This window comes from Canis lupus, chromosome 9 (assembly GCF_011100685.1).
Source record: "Canis lupus familiaris isolate Mischka breed German Shepherd chromosome 9, alternate assembly UU_Cfam_GSD_1.0, whole genome shotgun sequence".
NCBI classification, from domain to species: domain Eukaryota; kingdom Metazoa; phylum Chordata; class Mammalia; order Carnivora; family Canidae; genus Canis; species Canis lupus.
In genome coordinates this window covers 54358650-54382163 of record NC_049230.1, presented here as the reverse complement: position 1 = coordinate 54382163, position 23514 = coordinate 54358650, and the positions used below count along the sequence as shown (strand labels likewise).

The following is a 23514-nucleotide window of genomic DNA, read 5'->3' as shown; positions in this document are numbered from 1 at the left end:
CGGCTCCTCGGCCGCTGCGGGCCCGGCTCCGGGGGTTCATTTTTAATGAAGAAGCCCTGCTCCCCTCGCGCTCCCTCGCGCTCCCCTCCCGCCTCCTTCCTCCTCCCCGGGGTCTGCAGGGGGAGTGGCCCCTCCTGGCTGTGACCGCCTCTCTCCCCGGTTCTGGGTCTCTGTCTCTGTGTCTCCCCCTCTGCCAAGGTTCCGATGGCTTCTTTCTTTCTCCTCTCTCGGAGCTCAAAGGGACTGTCTTTTACCAGCACACACACACACACACACACACACACACACACACCCCTCTCCCCTGCAGCCTTGGTAAGGAGCCCAATAAAATCCTCAGCACCCCCCCCCCCAATGCCCCAGAAGCCTTTGTCACTGGCCTGGGAGACCCCCCTCCTTCCTCTGCAAGCCAGAAGCCACAGGGGTCCACAGAGGGTGCAGCCCTGCAGCTCCCCCCCACACACTGGCCTTTCCCCTGAGCCCACTATGTGCCCAGCCCTGCCTTCCAGGAGCTTCTGGGCCCCTTGGGAAGGCATGGCCCTGCTCAAAGAGGAAGCCAGACCTGCAGGGGTGGGGGTGCCAGTGCAGTGGGCAGGTGGGCAGGGGGCACCTGCTCCTGCGGGTGGAGAGCATCTCAGCCCCTGCTGTCCGTCGGCTCCTTCTCCAGCTAGCCAGCCAGCCCAGGGAGCCAGGCCAGCTAGGAGGGAGGGCTGGGGAGGTCTGGGGCTTGGCAGTGAGGGCCCATGGCTCCGGAGCTGGGCAGGCCTCGATTCCAGTCCCCATCCCCCTTTAGGACCCTTCTCCATGGCTGGTGGGAATGTCAAGTGGTTCAGCGACTTGGGAAAACATTTGGCAGCTTTTTAAAAATTGAAACGTACACTTACCACAGGACAGGCGATTCCCCTCTAAGGCATTTATCCCAGAGCAATGAAAACTTAGGTCCATGCAAAGACTTAACGCACGAATCTTCATGGAAGCTTCATGGAAAACTGGAGTTCCAGCAAAACTGGAAAACAACCCATCGATAGGCAACTGGCTCAACAGTTTGTGGTACGTCCTGACATGGAACACGGCTCAGCAGTAAGAAGAAATGAACTCTTGAGACACGCAACACCATGGAGGAATCTCAAGGTCGCGAATGCAGAGTGAGAGCAGCCAGGCAACAAAGAATGCATACTGTGTGATTCCATTTATAGAACATTCTAGAAAATGCAGACTAACCTGTAGTGACAAAAAGCATCTCAGTGGCTGCTGTGGGACATTGGGGACCAGGAAGTCCCACAAAGGGGCACAAGAGAACTTTTGGAGGACGGTGGATATGTTCACCGCCCTGATAGCAATGATGGTTTTCTGGGCATATATAGATGCCCAAGCCCCTCAAATTCTGCAGTTATTGTTATGTCCATTAGACCTCCATAAATTGAAAAGCCAAATTCCTGTTGTGTCACTCACCTGCTGTGTGAACTTGGGTGGGTCCCCTCACTCCTCCAAGCCTCACAGAGAGCAGGGGAATTATACTGGCAGCCTCACAGGGATGGTTCTGAGGATTCAGGAATAAAATGTTAACCACTTAGCTCCATCCAGGGCAAACCAGTGGTGCCCCCACCAGGTCCAAGAGGGGCACGATGGCCCAGGTGTGCAGCAAGGCCATGCCAGAGCCTGACGTAGACTCCCTGTCCAGTACTCTTCCCATGGGGCCAGGCCAGGCTGCAGACCAGTCCCTGGCTCCTTTGCTGCCACCAAGGCTCCCAGGGGAGCTTCCCAGCTTTGTGCTAGGGAAGGGGAGGTAAAGTGCTATGTTGAGTCCCCCAAGCCTCTGCAGGGAAGGAGGCTCTAGCCTCCAGTGGCTCAGGATTCCATGGTCCCTTTGAAGCTGCCTCCCCTAGTGGGATGGAAGTGTGCCTCCCCGCCTGCATCCCCTACCCCTGCTCCTGCCCAGGATGGGAGAGAGCCTGAAGCCACAGCCCTGTCACCACAGAGTCTCCCGACTCCCTCAGAACAGGGCTGAATAGGCCACACCCAGCAGGCCAGTCACCATGGCTGTGGTTACAGAGAGGAGCTTAACTGAGAAAAATCTCACTGGATACCACTTGCCTTGGCTTCAGAGGCCCATACAGATCGCCACGTGTTCTGTGACCATGGCTACATCACTGCCCCTCTTTGACCCTCCTCTTCTGGAAACTTCACCTGCCACTGCACTAACCAGCAGCACACTGATTTCACAAACGCCCTCTGCATGGTCGTTGCTTTGGGATGTCCATTTCTCGGAGGAAGAACCAAGGCCTGCTGAGTCTGGGAGAAGTGTCCACCCTCAGCCAGGTGGTGACAGGTGACCAGCTGGTGGTGAGCAGCCGCGATCCTGGGTTCCCATTCCAGCTCTGGCAGGATCGAGTGACCTTGGGCAAGTCACTGTGCCCCGCAGAGCCTCAGCTTCCTAGTCTGTGAACTGGGGGTGATAAAGGGACAGAATGAGCTCAGGCAGGTGCGGCCCTCAGCACAGAGCACTGCTCATCAGCCTTGTTATCATCCTGTGGGTAGAGGCCCGGTGGTGACCTCCGGCTGCCTCCTCCATTAGTGGCAGGGGATGAGGATCTTCCGTGGGACTATGCCAGAGCCCTGGAAGGGCGGGGGGGGGGGGCATCACATTTGCTGTAATAACTGTTCCAAGAGCCCCCTCCTCTCCTTTCCCCATACAAAACCAGGAGGCAGGGATCCCTGGGTGGCGCAGCGGTTTGGCGCCTGCCTTTGGCCCAGGGCGCGATCCTGGAGACCCGGGATCGAGTCCCACATCGGGCTCCCGGTGCATGGAGCCTGCTTCTCCCTCTGCCTGTGTCTCTGCCTCTCTCTCTCTGTGACTATCATAAATAAATAAAAATTAAAAACAAAAACAAAAAAAAAAAACCAGGAGGCCTGAGCAGGGCCTGTTTCAGCCCTGCTCCCCAGCGGTCCTCCCTGGCTGCCCTTGAACCTTCTCCCGGACACCTACCAGATTCTGGGCATGGACAGGCCCTGAAGGAGAGGCCCTGTCTAGGGCTGTCAGGGCTGTGCTGCGGGAAGCCCAAGGTCTCATGGGGGCCTGGAGGAGGCCCCTGACCCAGCCTGCTCTGACGGGGAGAGGGCAGAGAAGGAGAGGTCTAAAAAGCTTGAGTAAGAATCAGCCAGGCAGGGGCACCTGGGTGGTTCAGTGGTTGAGTCCCTGCCTTTGGCTCAGGGCATGATCCCGGGGTCCTGGGATGGAGTTTTGCATCGGAGTCCTTGCAGGGAGCCTGCTTCTCCCTCTGCCTGTGTCTCTGCCTCTCTCTGTGTCTCTCATGAATAAATAAATAAAATCTTAAAAAAAAAAAAAAAAAAGGATCAGCCAGGCAAGAGGCTGTGGGGATGCTCCTGCTGAAGGACACAGTAGCATGTGCAAAGATCCAGGGAGTGAGACTAAAACAGGGCTAATTAGGAAAATTGAAAAATCCTCCATTTCACAAGCAGGGAGCTACAGAAAGTAGCACTGAGGGAGGGAGGGAGAGAGGTCAGTGTGGGTCACGCCATTCTGGCTTTGTGTTAGTCTCCATGTCAGGCTGAGGGTAATGGAAAGCCGTGGAAGGTTTGAGACAGAGAAGTGACATATTCAGTAGCACTTCCAGAAAGATCACTCTGGCTGCCTTGAGTAGCAGGGAGTGCAGGGGCAAAGGTAAGAGCAGGAAGACCCGGTGAGGCCGCTGCTAGATATCCAGGTGAGACATAATGGGGGGCCGGTCTGGGGAGGCAGACAGAGGGGCTGAGTGGCCTGAACAAAAAGCCTTAAAGGCTAGATTTGTTGGACAGAGGGGTGAGGGAGGAGAGCAAAAAGGGGGTGATGGGTCGGTGGTGGGGCCATGTCTGAGTCAGGTCATGGAGGAGAAGCGGGCAGGGTGGTATCTTCCCAGTCCTGGGGCCCCACAGCTCCCCCAGAGCCTGTGACCCGAAAACTGCCCTCCTCAGGCCCCAGGGGGAACAGTCCTGGATGGAGCCTGGGGTCTCTAGCAGGTGGAAGGCCTTGAGGGTAAACAGCTGGCAATGGTGGGGGCCCAGTCCCCAGGCCTGCACCACCCGTAGCCAGCAGGGGCTCTTGGTCTGGACTAGTCCATTTCCCCCGGTGAGTCACTCCAGCAAAGCAGAATGGGGAGGGCCTGGTTCCCAACCCTGGTGGATTTCCATTCTGCCTCAGCTCCCCTCCCCTCTGGTTTCCTCCTCCCCGAGACAGACAGATGTGCACGGACAGACCCGCAGCCGGCCCCAGAGGGCTCAGCCAGCTGAGCAAACACTGCATGGGGCCTTCATCAATCATGAGAGGATGGGGGTGCAGGGCTGGGGGTGGGTTGTGGGCAGCGGTGACAGCCCTGCGAGTCCCTGGACAGTCTAAGTCGAGCTGCAGTCCAGGGCTTGGCCCCTTCACCCCAGCCTCCGGCCCTCCTCTGTCCCCTGGCTCCACATGCTGAAAAGTGAAGGTCCCCAAAGTCAGAGTCCTCTTTGACCCCCATGCCCAGTCACAGGCAAGCATATCCCCTCTCCCTGCCCACAGCCACGCCCAAGTCTAGCCTCATCATCTCCCCCCCTACACCAGCCTCATCTGGGCCTCCTTGCCTCCATGTCCCCTTCTCCTCAGCCTCCTACTCATGCAGCCCCTGGGAAGCCTATGGAAACTTTAAAGGACTCGATCGGGTTTCGACTGGCTCGTGACAGCTACACGCTCTACCCAGAAGGTGTCGAGCTCTGGCTCAGTGTGCCAGCCCATCGCGACCCTGCTGCCCCATCGGGTCCCTCCCCTCCTGCCCTCCCTCCCTCTCCTGCCACCCTCCTGACCTCTGCATTCACCGGTCCTGATATCTGAAAGCCCTCTGCTTCCTGATCCTCAGGTCTCAGCTCAGATGTCACCTCCTCAAGAGCCATCCTGCCTCTCCCCCAGGCCACATTCCCTCCTCTGCCTGCCTCCCCCCACCACGCCCCCAACTACCTCCCTCACCTGTTCACCTGTGTCCGTTTGGCTGTCCTTCAGGATGTTCCCTAAGGACACAGTCCTCCAGGGGACAGACACTTGCTCATCTGTGTATCCTGAGCCAATGAGGGAACAAATGGACGAGTGGATGGATGGATTGGGCCTTCCTGGGTTTGCAGAGGAAAGGGTCGCCAGGGGTCGGGGGTGGGCTGGGAAGAAGACTACTGTCAGCCCACGCTGCTGTCCTCTGGACGACCTCCCTTGGGAGGTGGGCCTCTATTCTGGTTCCTTTTTTTTTTTTTTTAAGATTTTATTTATTTATTCATGAGAGACACACATAGAGAGAGAGGCAGAGACACAGGCAGAGGGAGAAGCAGGCTCCATGCAGGGAGCCCGACGTGGGACTCGATCCTGGGTCTCCAGGACCACGCCCTGGGCTGCAGGCGGTGCTAAACCGCTGAGCCACCTGGGTTGCCCTCTATTCTGGTTCCTGACTGTTTCCCATCTCCCCTGGGTGACATCTCACCAGCCACCCTGCTGAAACCACTGAGGGGAAAGATGGAAAGGGCAGAGGTGAGCCCAAGGTCCTGATGCCTGGAGCCCAGCCCCCTTGTCATTCACCAAGGGACAGAATAGCACAGGGGCTGAAGTCAGGTCAGTAGAGTTCAAAAGCCAGCTCTGCCATCCGCAAACCACGGGGCCCTGGGCAGAACTCATCTCTGTGCCTCTCTTTTCTCATCTTTGAAATGGGGAGAATAATGGCATCTATCTCATAGGACCAGCATGAGGAGCTAACAGACTGGGACCTGGTGTAAATAGCTCAGCCCGGCATGCCTGACACATGGTAAGTGCTCAGTAAATGGCAGCCCCCGGACAAGCATCAGCTGAGCTCCTGCCCCGAGCCAGGCGTGGAGGCCCGTGCCAAGTGGAGGGCACAGGCCAAGGCCCCGTTCACTCTCTGACCAATGATGGGTATCTACCTCTTTTCATACTTGGACCTCTGGCCTCTCCCCTGCCTCTCTGCTGGTTCCGGAGGCTCCTTCCTGTGTCCGGGAAGTCCATTCTGGCAAGGCCAAGGCACTCCCATGACCTCTCATGATCTTCCAGATTGGGAGAGCTTGCAGAGCATGTGGTCCTGTGCTATCTCCAGCCGCCCCCACGCACCAGATGTGGAACCGAGGCTCAGAGATAATGGTGCTAGCTAGAGGCCTGATTTCTAGCTCAGTGTTCCTTCCTTGGGTCCTCGGGCCACTCCTGCTGTGGCAGCTCTGGGGAGAATCCACTTGGTGTGCAAAGGACTGGGGGTTCCATGAGGACAGGGACCATGACTGCCTTGTTTACTTTGTGAGCCCCACACAGGCCTGGGACCTGTGAATGAATGAATGAATGAATGAATGAATGAATGAATGAATGACACCAGGACCCACCTGCCTCCCAGGGCAGCATCCCAAGAGAAGCCCACTTTGACCCCCTGTCCCGGTGGGGTCAACAGACTAGGACCAGCCCAGGGGAGGAGGTTGCCAAGGTTGCCAATGGTCCAGAGGCTTCCAGAAGTCTCTTGACAAAAGGATCAAAGGAAGCAGATGACAGGAGGGCAGGAAATGGCTGCAGGTGGGGGTTGGGGGCACAGAGCCCCCTGCCCAAGCCCAGATGAAAGAGCCACAGGAAAAGGACACAGATGGAAGGGCCATGGGGGGTTGAGGAGGACAGGATGCGGACAGAGGGCCTCAGCCACTTCCTTTGTGCAGAGGATGGACCTGAGGGTCTCTCCCTCCTCCCCCTCCCCCTCTGGTACAGGGTCTTCCTTTTTATCCCCAGCTACCATCACCCAGCCCGGGCCCCCAGCACCCAGAGGACACTCAGAAAATGTTTGTGGATTCACTGTGTTCATGAACGAATGAAAGCTTTTATTAGCCAAACCTGACTTCTCTAGTAGTCGAGGAGAGAGGGTCAGTCCAGTTTTGAGATCAAGTGAAGAAGCAGGGTCTTGCTTCTGGTCACCTAGCAAGTCAATGACAGAGTTGACATTCAAATCAGAGTCTTTCCAAGTCTGTAAACTCTGCTCTTAGATACACAACCTCAGGCTGATGGCAAAACTCCTTGCTCATCCATCCGCCCATTCATTTGCCCATCCATTCATTCATTCCACAAGCATTTCCTAGAATCCTCGTCACGCCGAGACCTGTGCCGGGCACTAGGGTACTGCGTGAATGAAATAGTCACAATCCCTGCTGGCTTGGGATTCCTTGTCTGGAAGGCAGTGTTCCACCCACAGGATTAATTCATCATGATTGTGGAAAGTGTGAATGCTGGGGTGCAAAGCTGGCATATGCGGAGGACCTGCCCCATCCATCCAGGGGCCTCTGGAAAGGCTTAGGATGTGGACAGCAGGAGGCATGGACAGGTGGCAGGCAGTCAAGGACTGTGGAACGCATGGAAGAAAATAATTGGCATAATCCTGATCTGAGCAGGCATCATTCAGTGAACCTTTTCCCTCCACAAACACCTTGGGTGGTTTATTCTATAAATCTTTATAGTAAGATGGAGATGCAGATGCCCTAATCATCCCCATTATAATCGGAGAGGTCAGTGATCACAGCTACTAAGAGGCAGAGTCAGGGTCATCTGATCAGGGGGTCGCAGCTCCTGACACTGAACCCAGCGTCTGCAGGAGAAGAGACCCTTCTACTCGGTGGCTGGGGGGAGCTGGACCTGTAGGGACACAGCACACACCTTCCCATGTCATCTGTCAGTCCTCCTAGGGCTGGAAAGAGCTCTGAGTTCAGAGGAGAATATTTAAGGAGGGAATGCTTCTGAGCTCAAATCAGCTGGTGCTGCGTTTGGGGGGACAAGGATGCCTGTCTGGTGTCCTGACCAGCGTCCGAGAGCCAGAACATAGCAGAGCGCACCCGGCCTTGAGTCACAAAGCAACAAAGGTTGCCATGCTCCTCAGAGGCAGCCGGGGGGCAGGGCTGCAAGGGCCCCAATGTCACCATTTCTCCTTGTCTCTGAGCCCTGAAGTAAAGGCTGTTTTCCTGTTTCTTCCGTGAAGAGAGACAGGAGGCCTGAGATCCTCCGTGGCCTGGGCTGTGGGGTGGCTGGGGTCTGCTGTCTCTCGGTGCTTCTCCTGATCACCTAGAGGGTGGAGGGCATGGGATGGAGCCCCCACGAAGCCCCCCGAGCCACCCCAAGGTCCCTGGATCCCTTGGGAAAGTGAAAAGGACACACTTATGATACCAATTAATGTCACATATTCCCTGAGCAGGGCCGTATATCTGGCCCTGTGCTGAGTGTCTCCCCAGAGTATCTCCTTGAATCCTACACGGCAGAGACTGCCGGCTGTTGCCCAGTATCCATTCTGCCATCTTCCCTTTAGTAACAGAACATCCCCCTCCGGGGTTTTAAAGAGGTCCAGGGCTGCCAGGCTAAGTACTACATATCCCAGGCTCCCTTGCAACTACGCACGGCCATGTGATCTGTTCTGGCCAATGGGACACAAGCAAGGTGTCCAAGCCCCTTCCAGCTTCCCTTAAAAGGAAGGGGTGGTCTCCACCTCCTGGGTCTTCCCAACACTCCCAGGAAAGATTGGGGAGGGGGAGGCGGCGGCCATCTTCCACCCTGTGCACGGAGGCGATCCCGCACAAGATGGGAAGACAGAAGGAGCGTGGGCCCTGGACCAGCTCCCAGAGCGGAGCCCCCTAGACTGACACACCAAGGAAATCAGCTCTTCTCTCCTCTAGCTCGGGTTCCTTGGGTTCTGCCAGAAGAGCTAGGCTGCATCCTAACAGACACCCTGAGCCTCCCACAGGGAAGTTGGCGTTAGCTCGGAGTGGCCAAGCCGACCCTTTAACTCAGGCCAAGGAAGAGTGACCCAGAGCCTGTGCTTGAGGCCGCTGAGCTGAACGCACTGCTGCACACAGGTGACGGCTCAGTGAGTGACTTCCAGGTGGACAGATGAGGAAATAGGTGCTTTCTAGGGAGGTTCTAACCCTAGAAGAATTGATTGTTTCCGAGCAGCCCTGAATTTGAGTTCGATTTCCCTGGGAGGAGCTGCAGCTCGTACTTCTAATTTCTACGCCCAACATTCAAAGATGATCACTTTGATAATATCTTCCGGTTTACTAGTGGCTTCATACCCACTGTTCCCTTTAACCTTGACCCTCCCTATGAGGTCAGCAGGGAAGCACTGTCCTGATTCCCATTTTGCAAGCAGGGAAACAATCTCTGGGCACATCACTGCTTCACCTGCAGCGGGTCTTCTGCTTCCTTTGGTAATTTGTGGTGTGTGTGTGTGTGCGTGTGGTTATTTTTTTTATTTTCTTATTTTTTGAGAGAGAGAGAGAGAGAGGGAGAGAGCCTGCAGGCACTTGTAGTGAGGGAGGGGCAGAGGGAATCTTAAGCAGGCTCCATGCCCAGCGTAGAAACCAAGAGCCGGTTGCTTAACCCATTGAGCCACCCATCCAACCCAATAATGTTTTCTTTTCTTTTCTTCTCTTTTTTTTAAGATTTTATTTATTTATTCATGAGAGACACACAGAGAGAATGGCAGAGACATAGGCAGAGGGAGAAGCAGGCTCCATGCAGGGAGCCCAATGTGGGACTCGGTCCTGGGACTCCAGGGTCATGCCCTGAGCTGAAGGCAGATGCTCAACTGCTGAGCCACCCAGCTGTCCCTCAATAATGTTTTCTTAGAAATATGCTACTACTGACAATTTTTAAATTTTATTTATATTTTAAGATATGTTTTTATTTAAAAGAGATCTAGAGAGAGAAAAGAGAGCACAAGCCGGAGGGAGATGCAGACTCCATGTTGAGCAGGGAGCCAGACTAGGGGAGGCCAGGGAGGATCATGACCTGAGCCAAAGGCAGATGCTTAACTAGGGCACTTCAGTGCCCCCCATTTAATTTTATTTATAATTTCATTTTTTAAAGATTTATTTGTGTGTGTGAGAGAGAGAGGAGAGAGAGTATGAGCAAGAGAGGGAAAGAGGGAGAGGGAGAGAAAGAGAATCTCAAGCTGAGCTTGGAGCTTGACACGGGGCTCAGTCCCAAGACCCTGAGATCATGACCTGAGCTGAAACCAAGAGTCAGATGCCCAACTGACCGAGCCATCCAGGTGTCCCTAATGGTGATTTTTCAAATATCATTTTTAAAGAGGAGTGGAGGGACACCTGAATAAACAAATCTTTTAAAATAAATAAATAAAGAGGAGTGGAATGTGGGAGTGCAGTAGGAGAAGCCCATCAGGAAGACTCAGGAGACCCAGTGGCCACTGGACTTGCTGATGACCTTTAGAAGTCTCTTCCACTCTCTGATACCTACTGCCCTGGTGTAAAATGAAGAAGTTGGAGATGGCCCCTTCCCCCATTCTCATTCTGGGTTCTGCTACCCTGGGCCACTGCAGTTGACAGTGGCCAGAGTTCTGGGCCATGAGGGCAGAAGCAGCCCCATAGATGGAGGGCAGCATGCCACTCCTTGGCCCTCTGCCAGCACTTCCCAGCTCCCCTCCTGAGCCCAGCTCTGAGTCCTAGGACTTCTCATGTCACTCTCTTAGCTTCAGTTTCCTCATCTGTAAAATGGGAATGATAGTAGAAGTAAAGACATTGCTCATAGGACTTTCATGTCAATTATATACATTAATAAATTTATTTATTTATTTATTTATATTTATTTATTTATTTACTTAGAACAGAGCCTGTCTCAGTAACTGCTCCATTCATGCTTATGAGTGTTATGGTTAGTGATCGTCAGTCATCGTAATATATTATTAATCATTATAATGAAGGGTTCTTGGACATTTATAGATGATTGCAAGAGAAATGAGGACATTTGAGTGTCAAGAAATGGCAGTTCTGTTGGAAGCCAAGGGAGGGGTCTTGATTCAGTGCCCCTGGGTGCCTCACTAGGGTCTGTGGGTTCCTAATCTGGGCACCTTACCCTGCCACCTTTCTTCTCTGTAAATTTTTCCCATCAGCCCTACTTGGGTTGGTTAGTTATGTTAGGAATGGAAATTCCCAGTCCCGACATTGAAAAAGGTCTCAAAGTAGTAGCCTTAGCCAATCCTTTTCCTGAGTCATGGCTCTGTATACACACTGACACACACAGCCCTGCCTGTCCTTGAATACCTCCCCAGGTGGGTCACTCATTACCTACAAGGCTGCCCTGTTAGTTTATCTTGTGAGGCAAAACCGACCTCTCTGGGTGGCCTCCACTGGTTCTGTCTTCGGGGTCCTCCTAGAGCAAGTCCACACTTTTCGCTGCAGCTGGCCCCTCCAGCAATAGGCACAGTGACCACTAAATTGGCCCCTCCCCACCTGAAATCTCCCTGATGCCTTGATCACCCTCCTAGAGTGAGAATTAGCACAGAGCACTGGTTCAGGGGAAGCAAAGTGATAACAGCCCCATAGATAAGCCCAGGGAGTCATGGTGGCCTGCAATGCCCACCTGCCCACCACCACCCTGGTTCTCTCTTCTTGCTGGCCTGGATCCTTCCCTTTTGTACCAAAACTGCAGACAGAGAAAAAGGCAAAGATTTGCCTGAAGCAAATACAGCAAATCTTTTCACAACCCCCAGCCCCTCAAAAGCTGACTCGAAGATACCAGGGAGAGGAGGCCTACTTGATTAGATTTCTTTGGGGTCTGTGGCCTAATTTCATTGCATAGCTTTGCTTGAGGTTCTTATCGTGACTGTAGCATGACTGATTCTCCAAGCTGTTCATGGGCTGGTGGATAAACTCTCAACTCTAGATATTCTCATTAGACCCTTGTAAGCTATATTCCTGAGGTCATTGGTCCTGTAGACTATGCTCCTATTCGAGCCTCCTCATTCCCCAACACTTTGTCCCTCTGCAAGTCACTTTGCCTCTGCAGGCCTCAGTTTCTCCATCTGAAAGATGGAGATAATAATTGTCCCCACTTCTTAGAAGTTTTTTGTTTTTTTGGTTTTTTTTTAGTATCCACTGAGGTTGAGTATCTGAAGCCTCAGATCCAGTCCCAGGCATACAGGAGGTCTTTAATAAGTGTAAGAAACAATTCATTCTCAGCTGGAAGATGAGCTTGGTACACTGATAAAAATCAGCCAGAGTTAGGGGGGGATGAATCCCCTTTGTGAGAGGGGCTTGGTCTGATGCAACATTTTGCCCTTTCTGGCTCCTGAGTCAGTGAGTCTCAAACTTTAGTGAGCTTTACTTTATCCAGGGAGCTGGAAAATGCAGAGCCCCAGGCCCAGTGCCCAGCCTGATTCAGAAGGTCTGGAGAGGCCCCAGGAACGTGCAGTTTAACAGCCTCACATCTGCCTCCGCTGCCCCTCCTCCCAAGCTGGGAATAGATGTTCCAGCGACAGGCACCATGCACGTTTACTCTGTGCCTCTGTGCTGGGACCAGAAGCTCAGACCGGGAAACACGAAGCCAAACAGAAGCCAAACAAGATGCAACAGTCCCCTGCCCCCAGGGAGCTCACCGCCTGATAGGGGGTGTTCCCTCAGGGTCGGCTGAGTTCTGGAATGAGCATGGACAGCTGTGGGAATTCAAAAGGTCAGAAGAGACCTACCTCCTGGCACTGTGTGGTTGTTGTCACAAGACAGAAAGTCTCCTAGGCTGGGGCCTTAGGGCATGAAGGCCTTGGGAGGGAGGGGCCAGGGCTGGTCTGGAAGCAAAGGCTGCTGTGCCTGACCTTGCCTGTGCTGGGGATGTGAGGGGTCGGGGGTGGGGGATTCCTTGTAGATGAGGCAGTAAGGTGGTATATGCACTGAGGCCGTTCAGTGTTGCTGATGAGCTCGGAGCTCAGCTTTATCCTTCCAAGCTGTGTGACCTTGGGCCGGCACCTTCCCTGTTCCTAAGCTTTATTTCCACCTCTGCAAAGGGATGACAATGGTGCCAGCCACCTGCAGTGGTGATTTGCCAAGAAAGTAAGGACCCTTTAGCTCCAGGGACTCTCGTTGCCTGGGCCCTGCCAAGGCCCCTGGGCTTAAATGTGTATTCATTACTTCACATTATTTTTCTTAAACAGGGTCCCCCCAATTCTAAAAGCCTTGGGCCCCACAAACCAGGATCTGCCGAGGCCCACTTCATATGGTTGTTGGAAGACTTAATGACAAGACAGTGAGCCCCTGGCAAGCCTGGGTCTGGAAACAGAAGCCTCCTCAACTTCCGGAGCCTTGGAAAGAGAACAGACTAGTTCGTTGGACAGGAGCAAAGTTTGTCCCCTGGAAGGCCAGGACTTTCCTGAGAGCTGAGCCCCACTTGGACTCTGACATCCCCTGGCCCCTATGACCTCACGACTCCAAACCTCTCCCACCCAGGCTGGAAGCAGAGAGGAGCAGGTAGGAAGCAGAATGGAGGACATGGGGGAGGGAAGGAGGCTGTAGAGGAGGGAAGTGACTAGCAAGAGGATTAGATTGAGCCTGGGGCAGACCCCTCTGGCTGCCAGATGCACTAGCCTTTGAAGGACCAGGCTGGTGAGAAGCCAGCCAGAGGTAAGGGCCCTGGGCCGAGGCCTTGGGGTTGACATGGCTTTGATAATGACCTTCAAATGTCTCAAACCAGGAGAGGATGAAGGCTTTCCAGAACTCACAGCAGGGAGAGGGGAGAGGGAGGGATACTGGGGGTCTGGGAGTCTTCCCCCCAGTATGAGAAGTGCTCCTTCCATGCCTACTCCGTGCCAGGCCCTGCCCAGGTGCCTCACCTCCCTGAATCCCCACACCACCTCCTTCAAGCCCTCATGCTGCTCCTCTTCATCCCTCCCGAGAGGAAGTGGAGGCTCAGAGAGGGCAAGTTCCTAGCTTAAGGGGACACAGCAGGGGTGAATACAATATACTGATGGATTCGGACCCAGCTCTAACTCCAAATTGCAGTTCTTAACCCTCTCCTACCACAGCCCTCTGTGTGGGCTCCGTGGCAGCAGAGGGCTCGCAAGCAGCACGGGGATGCATGAAGCGAGGAAGGAAAGAATTCACAGGCTAGGCTCTTCCCACGCCCCCGCCCCCGCCAGCCCGCTCCTTCTCACCCCGCCACCCCCCAACCGCCCCGGCCCAACTGGGAGGTTTCTGCAGGTTCCCCCGCGCTCCTCCCGGAGCCCACCCCGAGGCAGCCTTCTCGGACCGACACCCCCGGCCCCCCCAGCCCCCCCAGCCCCGGCTAGGGGACGCGTCCCGACCCCCGAGGCCCAGCGGGAGAGCCGCGACCTCCGGCGGGGTGGTCTCCGCAGCCGCCTCCCCTTCCCGGGACAGCTAAATAATTGATTCGCCCATAAATAATTGATCCGCGCCGCGCGCGCGGCCTCTGCCCGGGGGTGCGGGGTTCCCCGTTAGGGTTGGGGGGCGGGGGGGGCGCGCGGCGCCGAGCGCGCAAGTGGCGCACAGTTGCGCTCCGCGGGCCTTTCTCTCTCCCTCTCGCTCCCTCGCGCCGGCTTTTTCCCTTTTTCTTTTTCCTTTTTTTTCTTTCCTGGAGCGGAGCCCGGCGCCAGGAGTCTGGAACCAGCTTGACAAGCTTTTGAGTTATGGAGGGGGGAGGGGAGGGGAGGGAGCGGGCGGGCGGCGCGCGGAGGGGGCGCGGGGGAGGGGCGGGGCGGGGAGGGCGCGCCGCAGCGGCGTGGGGGCGGGGCGCACCCACTCCCCAACCCCGCAGACCCTCCCCGGCTTTGGGCGAGCGTGGGGCGAGGGTCGGGTGGCGGCGGGGCGGGGCGGGCAGGGGGAGTCGGCGGCGAGGGGGCGGGGATGAGTCATCCCGGGGACCCGGCGAGCGGCCCGGTTGGCGGAACGAGCCGGGCTTTAGGGCCGCAATAATTGAGGCCCGGGGAGGGCGGTGGGGTTTACGCGGCCTCGGGGGCCGCGGCCTCCCCCGCCGAGCAAGACATTCCTTTCCGCTGAACCGGGCGCCTGGGCCCGCGCCGCCGCCGCGCCCTGCACGCTTCGCCCTAGGCGGCCGGGCCCGGGGCTGGGAGACAGCGCCGGCGGGGGCGGGGTGGGGAGCGAGGCCTCGGGTGGCCCCCTCTGGCCCCCAGCGTTGTTCCCCAGGAACCCACTGGGCCCTCACCTGCCCTGGAGGGAAGGGATCGGTGTGCCCATTTAACGGGTTGGGGACCTGAGTCCAGTGATGGTCATCACTGCTGCGGGTCGCTCAGCTGCCCCCCCACACCCCCACCCCCGCCCCAGGTGCCTGATTCACAGCCCTTCTCTTTTACCTGAGGCCTGAGATTCTCCAGACACCCCCATACACATTCCTCCGGTTTGACTTGGGGCCTAGGGGCTCAGGGCCAGGCACGCAGTCCAGGCACCCCAGCCATCGCGCAGATTTAGAGCAGGGCGCTTTGCCAGGAGCCCCACTAAGGCACCACGCCTGCCTGTCCATCTGACCATGCCGAGCCAGCCAGCCATCCGGGTAGGGATGCGGGCAGGGGGGAGGATGAAGAGTGTTGGGGGGCGGGAGGTATGGATCTGGAGTCATTAGTTTACCAGGACCAGTAATAGAGAAAAGTTTCCAGACCCCTTGAGACTCCAGGGGGACCCACTGTGTCCCAGGAGGACACTCCTACATACTAACAGAGACCCGGGTTCCAAGCATGCCTTCCCCGAGGCTTCAGAGTTTCTTCTGGTCAAGTCATGGATGTCTTCTGTGTACTTCAGCTTCCCTAAGGGACCCTCAGCATTTCCCCCAGCCCAGCCCCCACCTGGCCTCTTCTAGCTTTTTCAGCCCCCAGCCAGTTAGTGACCTAGATCTGCTCGGAGGCTCTGGAATGTCACCGGCCTGGCCTCAGGCTCTCAGCTCTGTGGCCTGGGGCTGCCCCTTCCACCACTCTAAGCCTTTCTTGCTCATCTGTGAGATGGGTCACTAATTCTGCCAGCCTGGCCAGGGCACTGGAAGGTTCCATGAGGCCATGAAAGTCTCGACTTAGCACAGGGCCTGGCACACAGTAAGCTCTCAATACGCGGTCCCTGTTGTTGGAGCTGGTTGTTGTTATTATTATTTCTGACGGATCGGGAAGCTGTGTGACCCCCCCCCATCCCTCCCCCCACCCCAGCAGAGCTGGAGAAAGCTGAGCCTGTTGAGCAGCCTCACTCCTCCTCCCCACCCCCCACTGAGCCGAGTGTCGAAACCATCCCGGAGAAGCTGCTGAGCAGAAATTTCCAGTCTCCCTGGCAGAGCCTGGAAGAGTTTGGGTGCGGCTCCCAGATGCAGTTGGGTAGGCGCTGCAGGGCCAGGGCTAGGGAGGGATCCTGGGAATGTTCTGTGAGACCCAGGAAGCACCCCAACCCTAGGGGGGTCACTTGGCCCCCAGCTCTAGCGCGAGAGCCGCTCCAGCACAGGAAAACCCCACTGTCGCCTGTAGTCAGTGTGGGGCTCAGGGCTTTACCCCTCCTTTAGCAAGCGCCTGTACCCCCGAAGTCTAAATGAGCACCCCGGGAAAACAGGGTAACAAGATCACTGAGAGGATTAAAGAGATGATGCCTGTGAGCCCTAGCACAGCACTCCCCAAATCCCAAATCTCCGTAAGTGGGGGCTGTTTGCTTTAGTGACTGTCCCAATCTTAGAAGCCACCAGGCTTCCTTGGCCACCAGGAGGAACAGACACACACACACACACACACACACACACTCACACAGGATGGTGGGTCTTGCTGGGCTTGTGGGGGCTGTAGGGTCCCTGCTCCAAGTGGCCTGGGGACCCTGCAGACCTGGCAGACAGCCTGACCTTTGCTTTGCTCACCGGGCTGTGTGACCTCAGGTGAGCAACTCAGCCTCTCTGGACCTGGTGTTTCCTATCAGAAACAGGGACAGTGGCCTGTGACCCTCACTCAGCAGAGGGAAATAAGGAGTACTGGAGGAGGAGGAAATGAAGGTCAAGTCCCAGCACTGCCCCAGACCAGACAGATGACCTTGGACAAATTTGATGAGACTAAGACAAGATCGAGTAACACTGAGTATGAATGAGTAGAGTGAGTAGTACTAATGAGTAGAACATGTCAACTGCTCTCTGCTCCAGGCTAGAGCTATTAGTTCACAGTTACTCTTGGAGGGAGCTTTTATCATTAACTTTATTTTCCAGATGAAATAGTGAGGCACAGAGAGGTCAATTCACTTTCTCAAGGATCCAAACCCTTATCTGTTGGCTGAATCTCCAAAGAAAAGCAAGTTAAATGTTTTTAAAAATAAAACATTTCAAGCACCTACTATGCGTAAGACACTGAGGTAGGTGGCAATAAAATTAAGGATGCCTGGTCCAGCCTGCCAGAAGCTCATAACTGAGTCTAGACACAAGACTCCAATGGGACCCTCCTGAAAGTTAAATATGAAAAGCACCAGCATAGGGGCACCTGGGTGGCTCTAAGCGTCTGTCTTCCTTCGGCTCAGGTCATGACCTCAGGGTCCTGGGATGGAGCCCCGCAATGGGCTCCCTGCTCAGCAGTGAGTCTGCTTCTCCCTCTTCCTCTCCCTCTGGGATCTCTCTCGCTCTCACTCTCTCTCAAATAAATAAATAAAATCCTAAAAAAAAAAAAAAAGAAAGAAAGAAAGAAAGAAAGAAAGAAAGAAAGAAAGAAAGAAAGAAAAGAAAGAAAAAAGAAAAGCACCAGGGTTTAAGTGGAGGCTGGCACAGCAGCAAGGGCAGGCGCCTGGCTGCATGAGAAGATGTAACCCCCCCCTTGGGGGCAAGGAAGACAGTGGGGAGAGAAGCAGGAGGGGTGTTGCTGAGGCTGGGGCTGGGCTGCAAAGGCCTTAGGCCTTTGCTCTGTAAAAATGGGGAGCGGTCGAAGGTCTTGGGCAGAGGTGGACATCATTCTGTGGGAGTTTTAGAAAGAGAATTCTATAAGCTGTGAAATGTCCTGGAAACATACACAAAATGACTAGAAGCCCAGGGTCAGGATGCACAAACTTTTACAGTGCCTCCTTTAAAAACATTTTTTTTTTTTTTGCCTTGTACAGGTATAACTATTCAAAAAAAAAAAAAAAGGACATTTTCAAAAGGAAGAGGGGAGCTGGGAGGCAGAGAGACGTGGGAGGCTGAAGCTGGAGTGAGCCAGGATTGGTGGGCAGGCCGCCTCTCCGACTGCTGGCTCCCCGGCTGTTTGAGTGATGGGCAATCTGGCAGGGGGGGGCCAAGGCAAGGGGGGGGCGTTTGGGACCCTCCTCTTAATCTAGAGCCTTTTCCTTGTCTGACTGGCGGTGGCTTCAGCCTGTCCCTACCCCTCCCAGAAGTCTGTCCTCCCTGATCTGCCCAGTGGCTGGGCTGCGGGGCACAGGCTGATACTTCAGTCCTACTGTATATGCTAAATGGGGCAGTTATCCCAGGGCCCCCCTATGTCCTTGAGGACAGACTGTCCCCTGTAGCAGCACTGGGCACTGTGCTAGGTGCTTTACTGGTGGTGTCTCTTAATCCGAATATAATACAGCAAAAAAAAAAAAAAAGTAGGGGTGCCTGGTTGCCTCAGTTCGTTAAGCATCTGCCTTCGGCTTGGGTCATGATCCTAGGGTCCTCAGATCCAGCCGGCATCAGACTCCCTGCTCCATTGGGAGGCTGCTTCTCTCTCTCCCTCTACCTGCTGTTCCCCCTGCTTGTGTGCGCGTGAACACGCTCTCTCTCTCTCTCTCTGTCAGATAAATAAATAAATAAAATCTTTAAAAAATGTGTTGTTCTCCCCATTTAACAGATGGGAAACTGGGGGCTTAGTAGCTCACTCACCCGAGCTTTCACAGTGAGGGGGGAGTGGGTTCTTATGAGGTGGGGAGATCACCTGAAAGTCCCTACCACTAGGCTGTACTGCCACGGGCTCTTCGGGAGAAAAATCTATCTCTCAGGTGTCCCTAGATTTTGTGCCTGGGGCCTGCCCTGTTTCTGGAATAGGAGCTATAGTTCCCCCTCAGAGCCGTTCCTTCTGCGTGGGATGCTTCTCCTCCCCTCTGAGCACCATCTACAGGAAACCCCTACTCGACCTGTGAAACCCAGTGAAGCCACTACTTCCTCCCCAGAGAACCCCAGACCACCCCTACAGTCTCCTTATCTGTGTTCTGTTCCTAAGGAGCTCCCCGGGGAGAAGAGAAGATGCTCAGGAGACATGGCTGGGATGAGAGTTCCAGCCCAGCCCTGCATGACAGCAAAGAGGGAACAATCAGCTTGTTCTGGGCGTTCAGAAGGGCAGGATTGGAGCAGGGTGGGTATGAGAGAGAGGATGGCCTTGGCTCAACCCAGGGAAAGACAGATCAAGCAGCCCCTGGGATCGTTTGGCTTGGAGGCTGGAGAAGGACAAGTTCAGATGGAGAGAGAAACATTGAGGCTGCCTAAGCATGGCCTCTCCGGCTCTCCAGCAGCCCAAAGATGACACAGCCCTCTCCTGCCTGGGCGTCCCAGCTCATGCGCACACTGGACCTCTGTGGCAAGGCTGGGGTGGGATGCTGCCTTTTGTGCACAGGTGTCGCCAGCCCCCCCACCCCCGCCCATCCCTAGTGAGCATGCACACATGGAGATTAAAAGACCCCTGTCAGAGCCCAGAGGCCCCCATCCCAGAGAGAGATGACCAGAATTGGAAACAGAGCAGTGTGGGCAACTCATAAACTCAGAGAACCCCAGTGCCAAGGACAGTGACTGGCACATAGTGGCACATAGTGGACGCTTCAGCATATGTTGGGGAGCACAAGAAAGCCTGAGTGAAAGAATGAATGATTGTCTGACCCCAGCCCAGGGAGGAGAGCTGAGAGCCTTATGTCTGTCTGTCTGTCTGTCTCCTTATAACACAGACCTCTTGTGTCTGGGGAGCCCCAAAAGTGCAGGGTGGCTGGGACAGGCTTTGGGATTGGGAGAGGCTGGGGGGGGGGCACAGGGAAAGCCTAAGAAAAGTGGACCCCCTGGGGAGGGACACAGACAGTGAGCCATGTTTCTGCTGAAACACCTCTTCTGCTGCCTGGGCATGGGCAGTGCCTGGAGCCCCAAGGCACCCTCACACCAGGTACCCCCACATCACCCCGGTGGGGACCTCCCCACATAGTTCCCCAGAAGGCAGCATGCTGAGGTCATTAAAGCCAGGGGCTCTGGACTCAGACATTTCTGAGCTCCAGCCACACCACTGACTAGCTGGACCAGTTGCCTCAGTTTCCCCATCTGCAAAGGGGACTGAGAGCACCACCTGCTGCACATGTTCACTGGGAAGATCACTAGAGGTGTCAGTTCAGCACACTCTGTCTGCCATTGTTATCAACAACAGTATAGGGAGGGCCGGCTGCGGGGAGATGGCCAGATAGCCAGGCCTGGGCTCTGGGCCCCGTGCCCCCAACTTATAGGGTGACTTTGGACAAGGCCCAGCTTCTCACCAGGCCTGTTTCCCCAATGGTACAGTCAGGCCCTGCTAACCCCGCCAGCCTTGCCCCTTCCACAGGCCAGACCTGCACATACAGCTGCCCCCTCCAGACCTGCACGTAGTGGCTGGGCTTGCCCAGAGGCACACAGGCACGTGTGCACACGTGCACACACACACACACAGTGCACACCGGCTCACATGTAGTGCACACACACCCTCACAAAGGCACATGCTCATTCACGTTCACACAAGCAGACACACAGGCAAAAGCACACACATTTACACACAGACCTCACTGGCCCATCCCATGCTCAGCCCCCCACCCTGTGCCCTTGCCCTTCTTGCCCAGACACGCACACCTGCTCACACTCCTGCTCACACTTAACCCCCCCCCCCCCCATCTGCTGTGCACCAACTGTTGGTACGGGAGGGGCTGGGAGCGGGAAGGAACAAAACCCACGACTCAGCCGGGGAAGAGGGGTGCGGGGTGGGGGGGTGCGCGGGCGAGGGAAATGACAGCCCGCGGTCCCCCTCGAGTCCCGGCTCATGAATATTAATGCGGCGGTAATTAAAATGCAGGGACGCAGCAGGATGGATGCGGCTGCCTCCGGAGCGCTGGGGAGCGCGGCGTCCTCGCAGGCGGGTGGAACCCGCTCCTCGCTGGCGAACGCGGGATGGGCCGCGGGCCGGGGCTCGGGGCTCGGGGCTCGGGGCTCGGGGCTCGGCGCTCGGCGCTCGGGGCTCGGGGCGGTGGTTCGCGCCCCCGCCGCCCCGCCCGCGGCGCCCCGCTCCGCGCTCGGCCCCAGGCCGGGCCGCCCGCCAGGCCGCCTTTTCCCGGAGCCGGCCCCCTCCCGCCCTCGCCGCCCGGTGATGTCATCGGCACAAAACTTTCCGCTTCCCGGCCGGGCTCGGGGCCCTGAGTCATAGCCGCCCCCGGCCCGGGCCGCGCCGTCTGTTTGTGCCGAGCTGGGCCCCGCTGGCCCCGGCCTGACGTCAGGCTGGCGCGGCCCGGAACCGCGTGGGGCCCCTCAGCCCGGTGCTGCCGCGGGGCCGGGGGTGGGGGGATGAGGGGGTGGGCGTCAGCCCCGGGGCGCTGGGGTCCAAACCCCGCGTCACCTCTTGCCGTTGGCTTCATCTCGGCCGGCTCCTCTGAGCTCTCTGAACGTGTTTCCTTACCTGCCAGTTCGCAGATGCTCAGCAAGTCTTCGCAGACTCCGAGCCAGTTGTGCAGCTGGATGAACCCACGCCCAGAGATGGAAAGGGGCTCTGCCCAAGTCACACAGCAGGTGGGCAAGTCACACAGCTCTGCTGGGTCCCTGGGCCGGGAGTCACACGTTCTTTCTGCTAGGCCACATGCTGTAGCCACGTGCAAGGCCCGGTGAAGGGCTTGGAGCAGGTGCCCAGAAACCCCCCACCCTCATCCTATGGGGGCCCGGGGAGTTCTGGGGCAGGACTGGAGGGGCTTGAGTCCCGCCAGGCCATGGGACTCAGGCCAGCTTTCTCATCCCTGAAGCAGCCACCATCATCTCGAATACTAACCCTGTGGAATCCATGAAGATGAAGAAAACCGAGGAAGGCCACGTGGCTGTGCAAACCCTATGGGCTGCTCGGGCGTGATTAAGATTCTGGTCACTCTTGAAGGTGGGCGAGGAGGCCCTTTTGGAATCCGGACACCTAGGTTCAAATCTCAGCTCTCCCACTCCTTTCCTGTTCCCTCTTCTGTGCCCTCAGGCCAGCGGTGCTAAAAGCTGAGCCCTGTGCCACAGCCCACCACCTTGTTAGAGGTGCCCCTCAGGCCTTCACCAGAGCTGCACAGGGTACGCCCCAAACCTCTGCAAATCTTAAGCTCTTTCTTGGGCCTTCCACACATGATCTCGGGACCCAAGTTATAGATGGGAACTAAGAGCCTTTTGGCTGCTGCTCTCAGGGGCTGAGTGGGGATTAGGCTCAAGTCTGTAATCTGGGATGCAGGGCTGTGGCTCTTCCCCAGATGCACTACCACCTCCATCCAATATCTGCCCCTGGTGCTGAGAAAAGCCTGCCCTGCTGCCCCCGCACCCTTGCCTCTCCCTACCCCCCCCCCCCCCAAGCCTTACTGAGACTCCTCTGGTGCTCCAGGCTTCCTTTTCTTGCCTGAGGATTTGCACATGCTGTTTGCTCCCCTCTGGCCCCAGACTCTCACCCTCGTTTCCCATCTTCCAGGTGGACATCTCCTCTTCCAGCTCTCTTTACCCTGTCTCCTGGAGGGTGTCCCAGTTACCACCACCCCACAACATAGACACACATCAGCACACATTCCCCTCACCCCACCCCTGGTCACAGACTACACCACACAAAGGCACAGACCCAAAGGCACACACACTCCAGATGCCACAGACTGCACACACACATCCCCCACGCACACCACACAGATGACTCACAGGTACACCTTACACACCCTGACCACACAGCATACACACACGTTCACACCCAGACCATCAACATGCATCGAGGCTGTATTGGGGCCTTGCCTCTGGGCTCTTAAAACTTCTAATGTTGACCCCCTACCTCCATCATGGTATTTATGCCCTCACTGAAGGAAGGCCGGGACCCACTTTTTCCTTCCCCCTTCGAGCACAGAATCTTGCATCAAGTCTCGTGCAGCCAGTGGTTGGACCCCTGGACAACTCCCTTGGTGACATTGGTCACCTCCAATCAAGACCTCCTCAAGTGGGTACACACCTCATCTCTACCAGGGGCTCTCCTCACTCCCTGTAGAGCTGCTCCTGGCCTGGCCTTCTTACCCACAGCTCATACTCACCTGGGCTTTGCTCAGCTCCCCTCCCACCCAGGCAACAGCAACTCAAGAGGAAGGGCCATGTTCGATCGGTCCTTGTCCTGCAACTGCACCCCCACCAGCCCCAGCCCAGCGCCTCAGGAATATTTGGTGATGTGAACTGGGCCAGAGCCTTAAGGTCTGCGGCCCCAACTTTCCCATTGGTAAAATGGGGTAACATTGAATGTACTTTACAGAAACTCAGAGATGTCATGGTGACTGCCATTAGCACAGCCATTCAGGCCCCTGCTGGGCTGAATTTATGGCTGAACTGAGCTTTGGTGGATGCCACCCATCCCCTAGGTGAAGCCCTTGCCCAGGTGAGCGCCCTGGTCAGTCATGCCTTTCCTGCAGACTGAGTCTCTGAGGCACTTGGTGCTGAGCCCTCGGAGGTGGGCGGTTTGGCTGGAGTTCCTTTTTTTTTTTTTTTTTTTTTTTTAAAGATTTTATTTA

At 56.1% G+C, this 23514-nt stretch overlaps 2 long non-coding RNA genes across 19 annotated transcripts in view; one reads left to right on the top strand and one right to left on the bottom strand.

The window, feature by feature from the left end:
- Positions 1-23514, bottom strand: part of LOC102151699 — a 90996-nt gene that overhangs the window by 13003 nt on the left and 54479 nt on the right. For 2 of the 16 annotated variants that reach the window (XR_005364903.1, XR_005364904.1), the window contains exons 3-7: positions 6884-6964; positions 5944-6331; positions 2201-2443; positions 1450-1537; positions 882-1003 (exon numbers count right to left, since the gene is read on the bottom strand). This is a non-coding gene — a long non-coding RNA (uncharacterized LOC102151699). Of the gene's footprint in view, positions 1-881; positions 1004-1449; positions 1538-2200; positions 2444-5943; positions 6332-6883; positions 6965-7696; positions 8441-15143; positions 15337-21422; positions 21810-23514 lie in introns of those variants that run through there. The other 14 variants (XR_005364902.1, XR_005364905.1, XR_005364912.1 and 11 more) reach the window with 14 other exon arrangements.
- Positions 6-23470, top strand: LOC111097489. 3 transcript variants are annotated; one of them, XR_005364918.1, is made up of 6 exons: positions 6-2340; positions 5740-5807; positions 12972-13284; positions 21430-21532; positions 21760-21887; positions 22449-23470. It is a non-coding gene; the product is annotated as an uncharacterized LOC111097489 (long non-coding RNA). The 3 variants fall into 3 exon arrangements; XR_005364919.1 differs by lacking the exon at positions 22449-23470 and having other exon boundaries at positions 21763-22416; XR_005364917.1 differs by lacking the exon at positions 22449-23470 and having other exon boundaries at positions 21760-22416.